This window comes from Rhineura floridana, chromosome 1 (assembly GCF_030035675.1).
Source record: "Rhineura floridana isolate rRhiFlo1 chromosome 1, rRhiFlo1.hap2, whole genome shotgun sequence".
NCBI lineage: Eukaryota > Metazoa > Chordata > Lepidosauria > Squamata > Rhineuridae > Rhineura > Rhineura floridana.
This window is the reverse complement of record NC_084480.1, coordinates 136,117,153-136,135,621: the sequence shown is the minus strand read 5'-3', so window position 1 is coordinate 136,135,621 and position 18,469 is coordinate 136,117,153. Positions and strand designations below refer to the sequence as shown.

At 44.8% G+C, this 18,469-nt stretch overlaps 1 non-coding gene across 1 annotated transcript; it reads right to left on the bottom strand.

Moving 5' to 3' along the window:
- Positions 1-18,104: 18,104 nt before the first annotated feature.
- On the bottom strand, positions 18,105-18,223 carry LOC133375934 (5S ribosomal RNA). The gene has a single exon (XR_009760345.1). It is a non-coding gene; the product is annotated as a 5S ribosomal RNA (ribosomal RNA).
- Between the last annotated feature and the right edge of the window lie 246 nt (positions 18,224-18,469).

Here is an 18,469-nt window from a genome sequence, read left to right as displayed (position 1 = left end):
AAGAAGAAGTGTTCTGAGCGTGTGGTATGGACGGATGAATGTCAGAAGGCTTTTGATCTACTGAAGCAAGCCTTGTGCCAAGGACCCATATTAATAGCACCAGACTATGAGAAACCATTCATCGTGGCTACAGATGCGTCGGACCTGGCGCTGGGAGTCGTCTTGCTACAGGAGAGAGAAGGCACCAGACATCCAGTGGCGTACCTGAGTCGCAAGCTGACGCCGAGGGAGAAAAACTATTCGTCGGTCCAGAAGGAGTGCCTAGCGGTTGTGTGGGGACTGAACAAGTTGCGCCCATACGTGTGGGGACGAAGATTCACAGTGACTACGGATCATCGGGCCTTGTTATGGTTGCAGACTATGAAAAACCATAACACTATGCTGCAGAGGTGGTCCTGGGCCCTACAGGACTATCAAGTGGACTTCCTGTTCATAAAAGGCAAGGACAATGTACTGGCCGATGGACTTTCCAGGCAAGTGGCTGGGACTGCAGTGACGTGACCAGACAGAGGAACAAAGAAAGACATTTTCCCCATAGAGACTTTTATTTGTTAACGCGACGTATAAATCCTGGAACAGGAATAATACTCTGCCGTTGTTTTAAGGGTGGGGGAATGTGATGTTCCTATATTAATGTATATATGGTAAGTGTTGGTTGTTTAGAAGATACATGGTAAGTGGAGTGAAAGAGGAGGGGGAGTGAATGGGCAGTAGAATGCTAGATGATTGGCTGAGTGTTTAAAATGGCTGAACGTATAAAAGGAAGAGTGAGAGTGGAATCTGGGGGGAGAAGAGAAAGAGTGGGTTGTTTGGTGGGTTTGAGAGAGTGGTTTGCCAGGAGAGAGTGGAGAAGGAGGGGGGTGGAGTTCGGATTAGTATTGAGTAAAACCATATGCTTATGTGCCTTAAGAAGAAATCTTGTTAATCTTGTTAGCTTTGTTATCTTTAATAAATACTTAATTTGGTTTACCAAAGGCCTGATCCTTGGCTGGGGTTTCACAGACCAGAAGGGAGGGTAAGGTAATGACCAAGGCTGAAGGGGAACTGTAACAAATGGTGGCAGCGGTGAAGAGAATAACAATACCAGTATTCAGAGTCTCTGGGAATACTAGTATTAGGACGTGACTGGTGGTTGCCTAGCAGGGGGATCTGTTGAGATCTGTGCTAGAGCGGGGAGAGAAACAATAAAAAGGACAGTCCGGACTGGTGGAGTCCCTGGTGGTGCCTAGTGACAGGCAGTAGCCATGCGCAGGTAGGAACCTGACAGGGAGAGCCAGGGAAGGGCGTCACAGGCCCCAGTCAAAATCTCCTTCACTTGGAATAAATAAGACATGTCCTCCATCTGTACTGAGGATGGGGTGCTGGGGTAAGATGCTAGAATTGGTCTTGTCCGCTTAGCACAGGGATGGGGGACCTCAGGTCTGGGGTCCAAATGTGGCCCTCCAGGCCTCTCTGTCTGGCCCTCTGCAGGCCACACCTACTTTCCCCAGGCTATATCCCTTCTTGGCCCTACTTCATAAATGAATGTTTTTGCCTGACTGGAATGTGTCCATGAACTCTGATAATGCCTCTTGCCTGCCTGGATGGAGGCGAGAGAGGGATGTGTGAGTGGTGTTTAGAAATGAGCCTGATGTACAGAGGTAAAATTTACATTCATTGCCCGCTTTTGCCTCTGTTCCCGCCCACCATTGCATATGGCCCCCTGAAGGTTGCCCAGAAGGCAGTGTGGCCCCTAGGCTGAAGTTTCCCTAACCACAGTTTAGTGGAATGGGACCTTGCCCTTCCTGGCTATCTACAACAGAAATCTCAGTAAAGACATCTCTGTTTTAAGTACCTTTTAAAATCAACTAGAAACACAAAATGGACCAAGCACTGGGACTGATAAGCATTCTAGGGAGAAAGGCCCCCAGAGAAATGGTAAAAGTCATACCATTCTTATTCCAGTCTGCAGCTGAGGTGTCAAGACTTGATTGAAGCCTGTGGTGATAGTCCACTAAATAATTGTGTGAGCAGAATGATTTCTGCTTGTGCAGTGGGGCTTTCTCCCTTCTCCTCCCCTGTGTGTGCCCCATGCCATCTCCAAATCTGCTCTGGAGGTTGGGGGCATGTTGGCTGAAGAAGGGGGAGAATGTTTCATTGAGCATGGAGAATGGAACATTTGGCTCAGCACTACATTGAATACAACAACCCCAAGTGCACACCTAGTGCATTCTTGCGAGCTTTACATGGGCAGATGGGTAGCCATTGTGAGAACAGGATGCTGGATTAGATGTGTCTTTGGCCTGATCCAGCAGGCTTCTTCTGAAGTTTTTATACTAACAATGCATGTGGTAAAACTGTTACTGGAACTGACCATAAGCATAAAATAATTTATTTTTTGTTTTCATTGTTATATTTTAATACAAATATAACAAAAATATAACAAAAAGAAAAAAGAAACATGGTTAGCTCACATTACCAATAAAAATAATCCATCAATCCTGATATATATATATATTGTTGTTGTTATGGGGCTTTAAGTTGATTACAACTTATGGCGACCCGATGAATCGGCAACCTCCAATAGCATGTGTTATAAACCACCCTGTTCAGATCTTGTATAATCAATCTGTCTGTCTGTCTGTCTGTCTGTCTGTCTGTCTGTCTGTCTGTCTGTCTGTCTGTCTGTCTAATTAAATAAAAATATTAGGTCAATTGTTCAAAATACAATGCATTTTTTTAAAAAATAGGATAATAAACTCTCAAAATACGATATAGGAATGTCACAATTATTTTATTAATATGTCTAAAAACCTATTGTACAAAGATAAGAATATTGTTGTAAAGATCCAATGATGATAGATCCATTTGTTTATTTATACATTAAATTTATTTTCCGCCCTTCCCCCCAAAGGAACCCAGGGTGGAAAACATAACAATGTAACAGTAACAAAAAGAAAAGCTTTCTAAAAATACTGGGCTCCTGCTGAGAGGAAGGGCGGGATATAAATCAAATAATAAATAAATAAATAAATAAATAAAAATAGTTAAAAACATTCTAAAAACACAGTTACAGTTTAAAAACATTATTCAATCCAGTGGTCTCCAGGTTGTCTGGAACAGTCCCCTTCAGCCATTTAGTCCCTCTCTGCCTTTGGGAAAGTGAATTACTAGTAAACCAGTATGGATATCACCCAAGTTATCTTTAACTGTAACAGTACTGAGCTCTCAGTAATAAGTGCATTATTTATAATTGGTCAAAAGGCATACAAATAATCAAAGAAAAAAATCTCTGTGGACCCTGACAGACCTAATTATAATACACACAGAGTAGATCCTCTGTGGTGCAGAGTGGTAAGCGGCGGTAACGCAGCTGAAACTCTGCTCACGGCTGGAGTTCGATTCCAACGGAAGGAGGAAGTCGAATCTCCGGTAAAAGGGGCCGAGGTCCACTCAGCCTTCCATCCATCCATGGTCAGTAAAATGAGTACCCGGCATACACTGGGAGGTAAAGAAAGGCCGGGGAAGGAACTGGCAATCCCACCCCATATATGCGGTCTGCGTAGTAAACGTCGCAAGACGTCACCCTAAGAGTCGGAAACAACTCGCACTATAAGTGCGGGGACACCTTTACCTTTTTAGAAATTGTGATTCCTTCTTGTTTCAGTTCATGATTATGTTTTCTGTATTTATGTTCTGCAGTGGGAAACGAAGGCTGTGCATACTACTTTATGGTTATTTGCCACTCTTTAGCCCACTGGGACAACTTAGCCTTTGCTTGGTTTGAGAATTACGGTCATATGGAAGGCTGGGGTGATGCTAGTTATATGGCCATATTTGGAGTAAATGTAAGCGCAACCTTTTCTGCATTTTTCTAAAGTTGGCTAACCTACTCTAGGCTCCTGGTAATTTTAAAACACTTGGCATTTGCTGTTGATCATTTCTTACAGGCATTGTGTATCTTGGAATAAATGAAATTTTCTAACCTACTAAAGGTCATGCAAAATCATTCAAGGTTTGAGTTGAGAGTGAAATTCAGCAATAAAGAAATTGCTTGTGAGTGATAAATGGTGAGAAAATATAACCAATTGATCACTGAAGTGACCCTGAATGTTAGGAATCCTGAAGGCAAGGAAATAGCTATGGGAAAACAAACACTAGTTCAATTATTTACCTTTCTTATGCACTAATTGTGCATATTACATAAGGGCTGCTTTTAAGGCAAGTATAAGGAGCCTATAGCCCTCAAGATGTTGTTGGACTCCAACTCCTGTCAGCCACAGCTTGCATGGCCAATGGTCAGGAAAAATGGGAGTTGTCCAAAAACACCTGGAGGGCCATAGATTCCCTATCCTTGTCTTTAGTAGCTGCTACTACTTTAGTAGCTGCATTAGCAGATGGGGGGGGAAAGAAGCACATGGTAATGCTGAAATGCTTCCTCCTCCTCCTCTGGTGCCTCCATGAGTTTGCGGGGAGGGGGTCAAGTGGTTACCACAGGTGCGGACACTACTATAGGGTAGGCAAGACATGCAGGGATTCCCTTTTGTGGGAATGCTCCCTTTTCCTGGATGGAGGCAGCCAACAGGGCTGGGAAAGACTCAAGGGCAGACAATGGTGGGGCCCTAGCTGGTGACCAGGCCCTGAGGGAGGCAGCTCCCAGGCCACAAGGCAGCAGGGGGCAGGCAGCTCTCCCTCCCCTCCTCAGACATACTATACTATATATATACTATGCTTCCCTTTCTGGGTCTTCATCCAGGTTGCTATGCAGAGAATTTGGGCTCCAGTCAGACATGCTCGGATAACCCCTTCCAAAAGATTAACTTCCTGCCAGTGGAGCAAGTGGGCGGTGACAACCCATCCATGACCCCCGTCCTCCCCTGCAGAAAAGCTACTTATCACGGTAGATAGAACGTTTGCTTCCATAACTGCATTATGGAATGGTGCACTGAAACATAAGCAAAAGTAAATAAATAAATAATTGAAAACCATCTTTCTTTGAGGAATGTTTTGTTAATAACAAAACTGCAGAGTACCAGCAGCTTTTTTTATGTTGCATTAGTGTGGATCAGGTATACCTAGTACTCCAGCAGAGTAGGTTGCCATTACTGGCTGCACCCTTCAGTAATCCCCAGTCTTGTTATTCGGTGGGTGACTCTATAGATGCTGCTTCACTCAGTCTAGTGTGTTTCCCCATTACTGAGAACTGCATTAAGCTGTAGGTCAACTATGGTCTTAAAACTATGGTCTGAAAGAGGTGATAGTGAGACCGCTCCTGAAGAGACCCTCCCTGGACCCAGAAAATCTGAATAATTATAGGCTGGTGGCAAATGTTCCATTCCTGGGCAAGGTCCTTGAATGAGTGGCAGGCCAGCTCCAGATACTCTTGGATGAGACTGATTATCTGGATCCATTTCAGTCACGTTTCAGGCCTGGTTTTGGCACAGAAACAGCCTTGGTCGCCCTGTATGATGACCTCTGTTGGGACAGAGACAGGGAGTGTGACTCTGTTGATTCTCCTTGATCTCTCAGCGGCTTTCGATACCATTGACCATGGTATTCTTCTGGGACGACTGGCTGAGTTGGGAGTGGGAGGTACTGCATGGCAGTGGTTCTGCTCCTACTTGGTGGGTCGGCTCCAGAAGGTGGTGCTTGGGAAGCATTGCTCGGCACCCTGGAATCTCCAGTATGGGGTTCCACAGGTGTCAGTTCTGTCCCCCATGCTGTTCAACATCTACATGAAACTTTTGGGTGCTGTCATCTGGAGCTTTGGAGTGCGTTGCCATCAGTATGCTGATGACACACAGCTCTATTTCTCCTTTTCATCTTCTTCAGGTGAGGCTGTCAACGTGCTGAACCGGTGCCTGGCTGCGACAATGGACTGGATGAGGGCTAATAAATGGAGGCTCAATCCAGACAAGACTGAGATGCTGCTAGTGGGTGGTTCTTATGACTGGATGGTGGATGTTCAACCTGTCCTGGATGGGGTTGCACTCTGCATGAAGGAGCAGGTTCGTAGCTTGGGGGTTCTCCTAGAACCATCTCTGTCACTTGAGGCTCAGGTAGCCTCAGTGGCACAGAGTGCCTTCTACCAGCTTCGGTTGATGGCCCAGCTACGCCCCTATCTGGACAGGGATAACCTGGTTTCAGTTGTCCATGCTCTGGTAACCTCCAAGTTAGATTACTGCAATGTACTCTACGTGGGGCTGCTTTTGAAGATGGTTCAGAAACTGCAGCTTGTGCAAAATGCACCGGCCAGATGGTAACAGGGACCAGACGGTTCGAACATATGAAACCGATTGTGGCCCACTTGCATTGGCTGCCTGTATGTTTCTGAGCTCAATTCAAGGTGCTGGTTTTAACCTATAAAGCCTTACACGGCTTAGGACCACAATACCTGATGGAATGCCTCTCCCGACACGAACCCACCAATGCTCAACATCCAAAGCCCTCCTCCGGGTGCCTATTTGTAGGGAAGCTCGGAGGCTGGCAACAAGGGAGAAGGCTTTCTCAGTGGTGGCCCCAAATTATGGAATGATCTTCCTGATGAGGTGTGCCTGGTGCCAACACTGTTATCTTTTCGGCGCCAGGTCAAGACTTTCCTCTTCTCCCAGGCATTTTATCATGTGTTTTTAAATCGTTTTTTTTTTAATTTATATATTTGTATATTTGTTTTTAATGTTTTTAATTGTTGTAAACCGCCCAGAGAGCTTTGGCTATGGGGTGGTATACAAATGTAATTATTATTATTAATAATAATAATCAGAGACCCTGCTATACTATAATGGTGTGGAACCACATAACTTCTTGGGCATAGGCTTTTAAAGTCCCAGGCCCATAGTTCAGAATACAATGATAGCTTCTTCTCACAAGATAATGAGGTATTAGCCATATTCTCAGAGCAGATTTATATATTACCTAGAACAGTGTGGTTAAACTATGGAATTCATTCTCACAAGTTGTCGTGATGAGCACCAGCTTGCATGGGTTTAAAACAGGATGGGACAAGTTCATGGAGGAAAAGGGTATCAACGGCTACTAAATATGTTCTACCTCTACCGTTGGAGGCAGTATGCCTTTGAATATCTGTTGGTGGGAATCACAAGCGGTGAGAGCACTCTTAGGTCCAGCTTACAGACTTCCTATATGCATCTGGTTGGCCACTGTGAGAACAGGATGCTGAAATATGATGGACAGACTTGATACAGCAGGACTATTTCTATGTCCTTATGTTCCCAAACCACTTTGGCCAAAACACACAACTTCCACACATGTGGAAGGAGTGGGATGGATCGCATTGCTATTTATCATGCAGTTGACAAATTCCCTAACAGGATAGCTGTTGCCAGTGTGAGATGTCAAAGTGTGAAGTATCTTAACCATGTGGGTAATAGATTATAGATATTCCATAGGGTGGTATGAGTGGCAATCACACTTCTTCAAGAAATGTATAAACCAAGACTGAGCTGTGTTTTTTTTTTTAATATGGGTAGTAACTTGCCCAGCATGAACATTAACATGACCAATCCCTTTATACTGTGGAATGTTTTATATGGTGAATTAATTTGATCAGACTCATATTAGTTAGCTATGGCATGGACGAGGAAAAAAACATGTTTAGTGATGGAATTGCTAGTTTTGACAAATGTTGTGATCTCTGAAAAATGTCTGTGACATTTTAAAGTGATGCAACAGGATTGGCTTTGAATCCTGCTTGGCTTTTGCTCTCCCATAATAAGCTGCTGCTTCTAACAACAACAACAACAACAATAAGTGTTTAGTGCACACACACCATATAATCAAACTTCTGTTGGTTCCTTGGTTAAAAGACAGTTTCATCATACCTGCCCTGGAAAGCTCAGAGCTCCCTGTGGGCACTGATGACCCCTGCTTAGCTGAATAATGCTACAGCTTGCAGAAGTTTCTAGATCATTCACTGAGCCCAGAAGAATCCCAGCAACCTGGTTGCCATTTTGCCAGAAATTACTTACCTGATACATATCATCAGACTGTTTCCAGGGCACCTTTGTTGGGTTGGTCAAGAGCTAAGTTGATAACACCTGGAAGTGGAACAGGGGCTCCTCCTCTTTATTTAGCATTTATCCTGATTTCTTTGCACAAAGCTTACATAGAGGAGGTGAGATTATGCCCTCCTTGCACTATACATTTAAAGCATCATCACACTACTTTAGACAGTCATCCCAAAGAAACCTGGGAAGTGTAGTTTGTTATGGGTGCTGAGAGTTGTTAGGAGACCCCTACTCCTCTCACAGAGGTATAGTTCTCAGAGTAGTTTAATAGTGACTCACTCTTCCCAGAGATCTCTGGAAACTGTAGCTGTGTGACAGGGAATTGGGTCTCCTAACAACTCTCAGGAACCTTAACAAACTATACTTCCCAGGATTCTTTGTGGGAAGCCATAACTCTTTAAAGTGGTATGATGGTGCTTTAAATGTATAGTGCAAATGGTGCCTATATATCTAGTCTTTGTCAATCATTCCTTCTGAGTGGTTTGTGGTGTGTTTATATATTTTCCTGTTACTTATGCATTCATTCCACATTTTGCAGTCTGTTTCTTTTATAAAGTGGATTTGTTGGACATGGGTGATAAAGCCCTTGAATCCACTTTAATTGCACAGTCCTAAATTTTCTTTGAATCCCTCCCACAAAATGCTGACACCCAAAGTGTTTAAAGGCCTAGGGAGAAAGCAGCTGTGCCTGAATGTCTTGGCAAGCGTGTCTTCTCTACCATCCAAAAATGAAAATGGTCATTTCCACCAATCCTGTAGTTATGATAAGGGAAAAGCTAGTACGTTATCAGCCGGCCACGCAAGACCACTCCATTCTTCTTAACAAAGGAGAGTTTTCTATTTGCAAATTATCAGAAGAATCTATGGAAGAAGGGAGGCACTCTCTTGGTGCTTCTCACATTCACACCATACATTTATTCCATTATTATTCCACTTTAAATAGTCATGGCTTCCCCCAAAGAATCCTGGGGAATGTAGTTTGTGAAAGGTGCTGAGAGTTGTTAGGAGGCCTCTATTCACCTCATAGAGCTACAATTTCTTGAGTGGTTTAACAATCAATCCCTTTTCCCAGGGAATTCTGGGAATTGCAGCTCTGTGAGGTAAACAGGGAGTCTCCTAACAACTCTCAGCCCCCTTTACAAACTACATTTCCCAGAAGTCTTAGGGGAAAGCTATGACTGTTTAAAACAGCCCTAGAATTCTGAGAGGTCAAATCCTGCTGGCTGTTAAGAGTGGTGTAAATCTAGAGCAAGTTTACTGATACCCAGAGCTATTCAAGAATTGTACAGAGGGGATGCTCTGGTTTGTCTTATCTCTTTCAAGATCTGGATGTTTTGTTCTTTTTGCTTGCCTTTGTACACACTGACAGAGAAACAGGGCAGGCCTCCTATGCTGTCTCTATTAATGTGGAGGAATTGTAACAGCTATAATTTGAAAAATGTGTTCAGAGTGAGGAAAATAATAGCCACCCAGAAAGCTTGTTGGTGCATGAAAATGACAAAGATTGTTGCTTCTCCTCTGTGGACACTGTGAAAGAACAAAGGCAGTTTTAAGCACTAAATAATAAGCCCGGCATGTTCAAATAGAGCTCAGTGCATGAGGTAAAGTTGACCCAAACTGAGGCAAAAAAAAAAAAGATTGATAAGAGGCATCTCCTGTCACTAGGAGAAAGGTCTGTGTATGTATCTAACCTCAGGCAAAGTTTTAAGATAAGCCTCCTCCTGCACAAGGCTAATGACACGAGCTCCTCTTCCCAGTTACGTTGTTCTCCCGCCCCCACCCTCCAAGGAGAATTTGCTGAAATCAGCAACCTCCTGAGCAATCTCTTCAAACGCTTGGAGGGGAAGCCTTTTGACAGTCTTGGCTGAAGATCACCACCTCAAGCTGACGGAAGAGTTCTTCATCTCACTAATGCTCCGGTACAGCTACTTAACTAATGGGGTAGTTGGAGATTTGACTTGCCTGTCTTAGATATGGGCTTCCCAAGATTGTTCACTCAGCAAACCTTTGCATCTTTAGCTTTCAGTTGGGAAACACCCCAGTGGGATGAACCCTCTGTGAAAAGAGAGAGAGAGAGAGAGAGAGAGAGAGAGAGATTCATTTTAAACCTTGCCTAAGGCGCTTTTCCTCAAGAGACAGGCAAAACAACTTTTTCCAAGAGATTGATGCAGAGGATGGGAATTGGCACTTTTTAAATATGAAAAGTGTCAATTACACTGTTTTGTTTTGCGTTTCAATTTTTTTCCTGTTTGCTTTGCTATCATCTGAATCCCAGAGGTCCTCCTAAAAGTGACTTGTCAAGTTGTCCCCGGCATTTTCTGAAAAAAGAAGCAGTGTATAGCCAAGTTGCTCCAATCTAAGGGACAGTGACCTACAGTTGGCCTATTCCAGTATTTCCTTTGGATTCAGACGCTGCCTATTTCCTTTTTTGTGGTTGCCATGGGGTGGGGAACAGGAGAGCTCTCTTGACTTTGGAGGGACACGGTCTCATTCAGGACACAATTTTATGTTGACAAAGCGGATGCATTTTGTGTGGAGTCCCTCCTAGTGTGTTTTCACTAAATGCAGGCAACTCAGAATATTTTGTATAGTGAATGCATTTTTAAAGAATTCTAAAACAATGGCTAAATGAAAAAATGAAGGAAAGTGGAAAGAATAAGCTGAGGAAGTGGTGCAGATATGAAGGTTATTGGTTTTCCTCCAAGAAGAAGGGGTATGTAGGTGTCCTGTGCAGCCTGCAATCAGGGCTCATTGTCTCCTCTGGCTAACACAGAAATTATCTGGAATAGCAAGGGAACCTTTCCTCTGCAGTCCAGTTTCACACTGCTCTGTTAAAGTTCGTGTCTCACTGAAATGAGGTAACCCACGCGATCCCTTTCCATGGACATTTACTGCCACCTTTTTCAGAGCCCTGTTTCCGGCAAAATGCCACCCCCTTCCAAATATCCCAATTACTGACATTTGCTTCTTTTTCTTTTTTCCTTTGTATTATCCATGCTTATAGCAGCCAAAATTCAGAACACAGATTGTTAAAAAAAAAATTACTCCCTTGCCATATCACAAAAGGAGATTAGATAAATTCATTGAGAATAAGGCTATTCTAGTTGTAATTGCTGTAATTTACCAGTATGCCTCTGAATGTTAATTGCTAAGGAATATAAGTGGGAGAGAGTTATTGCCCTTGTGTCCTCCTTTTTGCCTTCCCAGAAGCATCTGGTGGGGCTCTGTGAGAACAGAATGCTGGACTAGATGGGCCTTTGGTTCATCTAGGGATGTGCTAGAATTCAACCCAATTTGGATTTGGTACTGAATTTTCCACTAATCTGCTTATTCTCAATAGGTGAGAATCGGATTTTAATGTAGCAAATTTCCGCAGCTATTTGTGAAAATGGACTTTTTTAAAAAAAAGCTGCCTCTAAAACATCAATTGTAAGAACAATAATTTATCGCTATTTCATTAAAAAAATCTGTATTTCCTTCAAAATATCAAAAGGAAATTCTGAAGGCACAATCCTGTGCGTGTTTATTCTGGAGAAAGTCCCATCCCACTGGCTTCAGTGGGGCCGACTCTCAAGCTATTTCCGGGGTGAGAGGTTGGAGGTGGTCTGGAGTGGTATCTGTTAGTAGAAAGGAGCTTCATGACCCTGGAACTGTGCCCTTCCTCAGTGGGAGACAAGGGAGAATGCTGACACACACTGGGTCAACATCTTCATTGGACTATCTACTACAACCGCAAGGTCTTGTTCATGATGAGTCACAACCAGTCACAGGAGGAAATAAATCTAGGAGCTTGTCCTAGCTGCCGCCGTTGGGGCCCTGTGCTTCTCCGCTGTGGTTCGTGTTCCTCTGTCGCTGTTCCAGCTTTTGCGTTGCAGCTTGCGCTTCTTCGTCGCTGCCGTTGTCGGGCATCTTGGGCGTCTCCGGCTTTGCTTCGGATCAAGAGAGACACGAGTAACTTGTGGGGGAGCCTGGTTCCTGATAATGGCGGCGCTACTGCGCCGAAGAGGCTAGCTGACACAGCTGATATATCTGACACACCTTTAATCATCTTTAGTGTTGTCTGACGATGAGGCCCTTTCGTTCGAAGAAGAAGGGCTTTGGCATCAGTACCTGTTGTACTGTGTGTGGGAGTGTGTGGATGTGCTTGGCTATGAATGAAGTTTGAATGTATATATGTATGTTTGGTCCTTGATATGTATATGTAAGTGCGTTTGATGTGTATGAGAGCGTGTGTTTGTATATAGTTTCATTTTATTGTTTATAAGTTTATGGTATTTAAGTTTTATCATGTGCCTAGGAAAGAGGTTTTCTCACCCATCGGGGGGACTGGAGGGGGCCCCAATTAGTGTAGTGACAGGCAGAGGGAGGTACGGCGTTGTGAGAAGGACATGCCAGGTAAGGGGAATGCAGCCCAGACATGTAATGGCTGTGCCTTGTTCCTGTCCTTCTCACACCCGCAGGGTTGTTGGTTGTCCTATCAGCCAACTCTCGGATCTCCAGTTGCTGCTTTTAAATGCCAGATCGGTACAAAATAAATCCTCCCTCGTCCATGATTTGATTGTGGATGAGGCGGCCAATCTGGCATGCATAACCGAGACCTGGGTGGGTGAGCAGGGAGGAGTTAGTCTTTCTCAGCTTTGCCCACCAGGGTACTTGGTTCAGCATCATGGTAGATCCGAGGGTCGGGGAGGTGGGGTTGCTGTGGTCTATAAGAGTTCCATCTCACTCATCAAGCACCATGTCCATGCAGTTACTGGCCTGGAGTGTTTGCACCTAGTGTTGGGTCAGAGGGACAGATTGGGAATCTTGTTGGTGTACCGCCCACCTTGCTGCCCAATGGCTTCCCTAACTGAGCTGACGGAAGTGGTCTCGGAGGTGCTGTTGAGATCCCCCAGACTACTGGTACTGGGGGATCTCAACATCCATGCTGAGGCTACTTTATCCGGGGCAGCTCAGGACTTCATGGCTTCCATGACAACCATGGGGCTGTCCCAATATGTCAGCGGCCCAACACATGTGTCAGGGCATACTCTAGATCTCGTCTTTGCAACTGGACATGGGGATGGTGATCTGGATGTGGGGAGTTTTACATCTCTCCCGTTGTCATGGTCAGATCACCGCTTGCTGAAGTTTAGACTTACAGTGGCTTTTCCCCTCTGCAAGGGTGGGGGACCTATTAAAATGGTCCGCCCCCGGAGACTAATGAATCCTGAAGGTTTTCAAAGGGCTCTGGGGGATTTTCCGGCTGATAAGACTGGCGCTCCTGACAAAGCCCTGGTTGAACTGTGGAATGCGGAGATGACTGGGGCTGTTGATACGATCGCTCCTGCGCGCCGTCTCCTGTGTAGAACTCATACAGCTCCATGGTATACCCCTGAGCTGAGAGCGATGAAACAAGATAGGAGACGGCTTGAGCGGAAGTGGAGACGAACTCCTGATGGATGCAACCATGCGCTGGTAAGTGTTTCCACTAAGCAGTATTTAGAAGCAGTGAGGGTGGCGAAAAAGCAATATTTCGCTGCCACTATTAGGTCATCTCTTTCCCGCCCAGTGGAGCTGTTCAGAGTTGTCCGAGGGTTACTCTATACTAGCCCTCAGGACATGGTAGGGTCATCGATGGTCCGCTGCAATGAGTTCGCTGGACACTTCCAGAATAAGATCTTATGCATCCGCCGGGACTCCCAGTTTATAGCAGATTATTCGAATGAGGCGTCCGGAGCGCAGGCTTGTCATGTTTTATTGGATGAGTTTCAGTTGGTTCAGCTCGAGGACGTGGACAAGGTGCTTGGACAGGTACGTGCAACCACATCGGTACTAGATCCTTGCCCCTCTTGGCTAATAAAAGCTAGCAGGGATGGAATATCTGGCTGGGCCAGGGAAGTGATAAATGCCTCTTTACGAGAGGGAGTGGTCCCTGGCTGTCTGAAGGAGGCGGCAGTAAGACCACTCCTGAAAAAACCTTCCTTGGACCCGGAAAATTTCAACAGCTACAGACCAGTAGCAAATGTTCCATTCCTGGGCAAGATCTTGGAATGAGTGGTTGCTGGCCAGCTCCAGGCGCTATTGGATAAAACTGATTATCTAGATCCGTTTCAGTCGGGGTTTCGGCCTGGTTTCGGCACTGAGACAGCCTTGGTCGCCCTGTATGATGACCTATGTTGGGAGAGGGATGGAGGAAGTGTAACTCTGTTGATCCTCCTTGATCTCTTGGCGGCTTTTGATACCATCGACCATGGTATCCTTCTGGAGAGGCTTGGGGAGCTGGGAGTTGGGGATACTGTTTGGCAGTGGTTCCGCTCCTACTTAGCGGGTCGTCTCCAGAGGGTTGTGCTTGGGGAACATTGCTCGACACCGTGGGCTCTGCAATGTGGAGTCCCACAGGGTTCGGTTCTGTCTCCCATGCTTTTCAACATCTATATGAAGCCGTTGAGTGTGGTCATCAGGAGCTATGGAGTGCGTTGCCACCAGTACGCTGATGACACGCAGCTCTATTTCTCCTTTTCATCCTCTTCAGGTGAGGCTGTCAATGTGCTGAACCGTTGCCTGGCTGCGATAATGGACTGGATGAGAGCTAACAAACGAAGCTCAATCCAGACAAGACTGAGGTGCTGCTGGTGAACGGCTTCCCTGATCGGATGGTGGATATACACCCTGTCCTGGATGGGGTTACACTCCCCCTAAAGGGCCGGGTTTGTAGTCTGGGAGTCTTTTTAGATCCTTCCCTGTCACTTGAGGCCCAAGTGGCATCGGTGGCACGGAATGCTTTCTACCAGCTTCGGCTGGTGGCCCAGCTACGTCCCTATCTGAGCAGGGAGGACCTAACATCAGTCGTACATGCTCTGGTAACCTCGCGACTGGATTACTGCAATGCGCTCTACGTAGGGCTGCCTTTGAAGACAGTTTGGAAGCTACAGCTTGTCCAAAATGCGGCAGCCAGATTAATAACGGGGACCAGGCGGTCAGAACACAACACCTGTTCTGGCTCGCTTGCACTGGCTGCCAATATGCTTCCGGGCTAGATTCAAAGTGTTGGTTCTAACCTATAAAGCCCTATATGGCGCAGGACCACAATACTTGTCGGAACGCCTCTCCCGATATGAACCTGCCCGTACACTACGCTCTACATCGAAGGCCCTCCTCCGAGTTCCGTCTCATAGGGAGGCTCGGAGGGTGGTGACAAGATCTAGGGCCTTCTCAGTGGTGGCCCCCGAATTGTGGAACAGTCTCCCCAAAGAGGTGCGTATGGCGCCGACATTGTTGTCCTTTCGGCGCCAGGTTAAGACCTTCCTCTTTGCTATGGCGTTTTAATATGTAACTTGTTTTAGTTTTAAATTTTGTTGTAATTGTTTCTGATTTCTTGTTTTTACATATGTTTATACTGTATTTTATTATGAGATTTTGAGATGTTTTTGAATTTTTATATTTTGTTGTACACCGCCCAGAGAGCTAATGCTAGTCGGGCGGTATAAAAATCTAATAAAATAAATAAATAAATAAAATAAACCGCAAACAATTCCAACAAGAAAGAACAGAGAGAAGACAGCAGAAGAAGCCAATGGGGCTTCACAAAATGCTTGAGATGACCTGAAAACAAAAAAGGACACTTGAAGGAGCCACAAAGGAAAAGTACAGACAGGTAGCACGGAATTGCAGAGATGGTGTCAGGAAGGCAAAAGCTGAGAATGAGCTGGGGTTAGCGAGGTATGCTAAAAGCAACAAAAAAGCTTTCTTCAGGTACATGCATAGTAAAAGGCAGAGAAAAGAAATGGTGTTACAGCTACTCAATGAGAATGGCAAAATGAGATGACAAAGGAAGGGCAGAAGTGCTCAATTCTTGTTTTGGCCCAGTCTTCTCCCAAAAGAGGGTCTATTACCCTCCTGGCAAATGTGAAGTTGAAGGGACAGGATTGCAACTTGAGGCTCATACACAAATGGTCAAGGAATATTTAATCTCTTTGAATGAGTTCAAATCTCCAGGGCCCAATGAACTGCATCCTAGAGTATTGAAGGAACTGGCTGAAGAACTCTCTGTACCACTGTCTATTATCTTTGCGAAATCATGGAGGACTGGTGAAGTGCCGGATGACTGGAGGAGGGCTAATGTTGTCCCTATCTTCAAAAAGGGAAAAAGGAGGAATCTGGAAACTGCAGACCAGTCAGCCTGACATTGATCCCTGGGAAAATTCTGGAGATTATAAAGCAGTTGATCTGTAAGCACCTTGAAAACAATGCAGTGATTACTAGAAGCCAACATGGATTTCTGAAGAACAAATCCTGCCAAACTAATCTTATCCCGTTTTTTGATAGGGTAACCTCCCTGATAGACTGTGAGAATGCTGTGGCCTTAATATATCTCGACTTCAGCAAAGCTTTTGACAGAATGATTAGCAAGCTAAATGTGGGCTGGATGGAACAGCTATCAGGTGGATCCACAGTTGGCTGCAGAACTGTACCCAAAGAGAGCTTATCAATGATTCCTTCTTAAACTGTGGGGAGGAAACCAGCAGCATACCACAGGGCTTGGTCCTGGGGTCAGTGCTCTTCAACATTGTTGTTAATGACTTGGATGAGGAGGTGCAGGCAATGCTTATCAGATTTCCAGATGATACAAAATTGGGAGGAATAGCTAATATCCTGGAAGACAGAAATAAAATTCAAAGTGATCTTGATAGGCTGGAGCACTGGGCTGGAAACAACAGAATGAAATTTAAGAGAGATAAGTGCAAAATTCTACACCTAGGAAAAAGAAACCAAGTGCACACAGTTATAAGACAGGAGATACTTGGCTCAGCAATACTACATGCAAGAAGGATCTTGGAATTGTTGATCACAAGCTGAATATGAGCCAACAGTGCGATGTGGCTGCAAAAAAGGCAAATGTTCTTTTAGGTTGCATTAACAGAAGTATAGTTTCCAAATTGTGTATAGTATTGGTTCCCCTCTACTTGGTGCTGGTTAGGGCTCATCTTGAGTACTGAGTCCAGTTCTGGACACTATACTTTAAGAAGGATGCAGGCAAACTGTAACAGGTTTGGAAGAAGGCAACAAGGAACAGGTTCAGAGGAAGCAACAAGGGACTGGAAACAAAGCCCTATGAAGAGAGACTGAAAGAACTGGGCATGTTTAGCCTGGAGAAGAGAAGACTGAGGGGGTATATGATAGCACTCTTCAAGTACATGAAAGGTTGTCACACAGAAGAGGGCCGCGATCTCTTCTCGATCATCCCAGAGTGCAGGACACAGAATAATGGGCTCAAGTTGCAGGAAGCCAGATTTCAACTGAACATCAGGAAAAACTTCCTAACTGTTAGACTGGAACGACAATGGAACCAATTACCTAAGGAGGTGGTGGGCTCTCCAACACTGGAGTCCTTCAGGAGGCAGCTGGACAGCTACCTGTCAGGTATGCTTTAATTTGGATTCCTGCATTGATCGGGGTTGGGATTCGATGGCCTTGTAGGCCCCTTCCAACTCTACTCTTTTATGATTCTTTGACACTATGATATTTTCCTCAAAATATCAATATGTCCTTCAAAATATCGATATTAATATTGATATTTTTTCCTAGCGAAAAAAACCCACAGATCAGTAAAAGCAGCAGCTAGCAGATTAAGAACAAACTCAAATCTATGCAAGCCTATTAGGTTGACGCAAACTGGCATTGGCCAATGGATCCCGTCTATTGATTCAACAGGGCTGTTCTTAGGTTCCAGTGCTTTACAGTGATTCAATTAAATTCAGAAAAATTGGCATCTTTATTTTATTTCCTACTGAGCATGTTACAGAACTAGATACAGATTGCATCCACTGGGAAGAACCAATCATAACGCCTACTGGAAGCACAGTGACCACCCCTAAGTTGACTATTCCGTCACTCACAGATAAAAGTAAGGCAGTCTCTAAGAGTTTAGCCCCAGATTTACCAGATTGGTCAAAGCCAGTAGAAGATTTGATACCTGCCTCTGGTAGTCTTCCATATTTTTTTGTTGTTACATATCTTCAAGTTAATCATGACTTATGACGACCCTTTGAATCTTTTGGATATATTCATAGAGTTTTCATGGTAAGAAGTATTCAGAGGTGGTTTACCTTTCCTCTAGGCCTACGGCACCTGGTATTCCCAGGTGGTCTCCCACCCAAGTACTAACCAGGCCTGACCCTGCTTAGTTTCTGAGATCAGGCGAGATCGGGTGTGTTCAGGGTAGTTTGGTCGTAGGCAGTTTTCCATATAGGGAACAGGAAATTATAAATAATATACAGATTAGCAGTGTGAAATGCAGCAAGGTCGTTTTCCCCACTGTGTTTCAAGTTAAATTTTTATGTTGCTGTCCACACCAGAGCAGGGGCGGGGATGTCTTTACTCAGTGCTCATTAGCTGATTTGTTTGCCTGCACCTGCAAGCCCCCGAGCTCCTATTCAGTGAAGCTGTCATCTGAGCATGCACTTGACATCTGTGTATGCGCA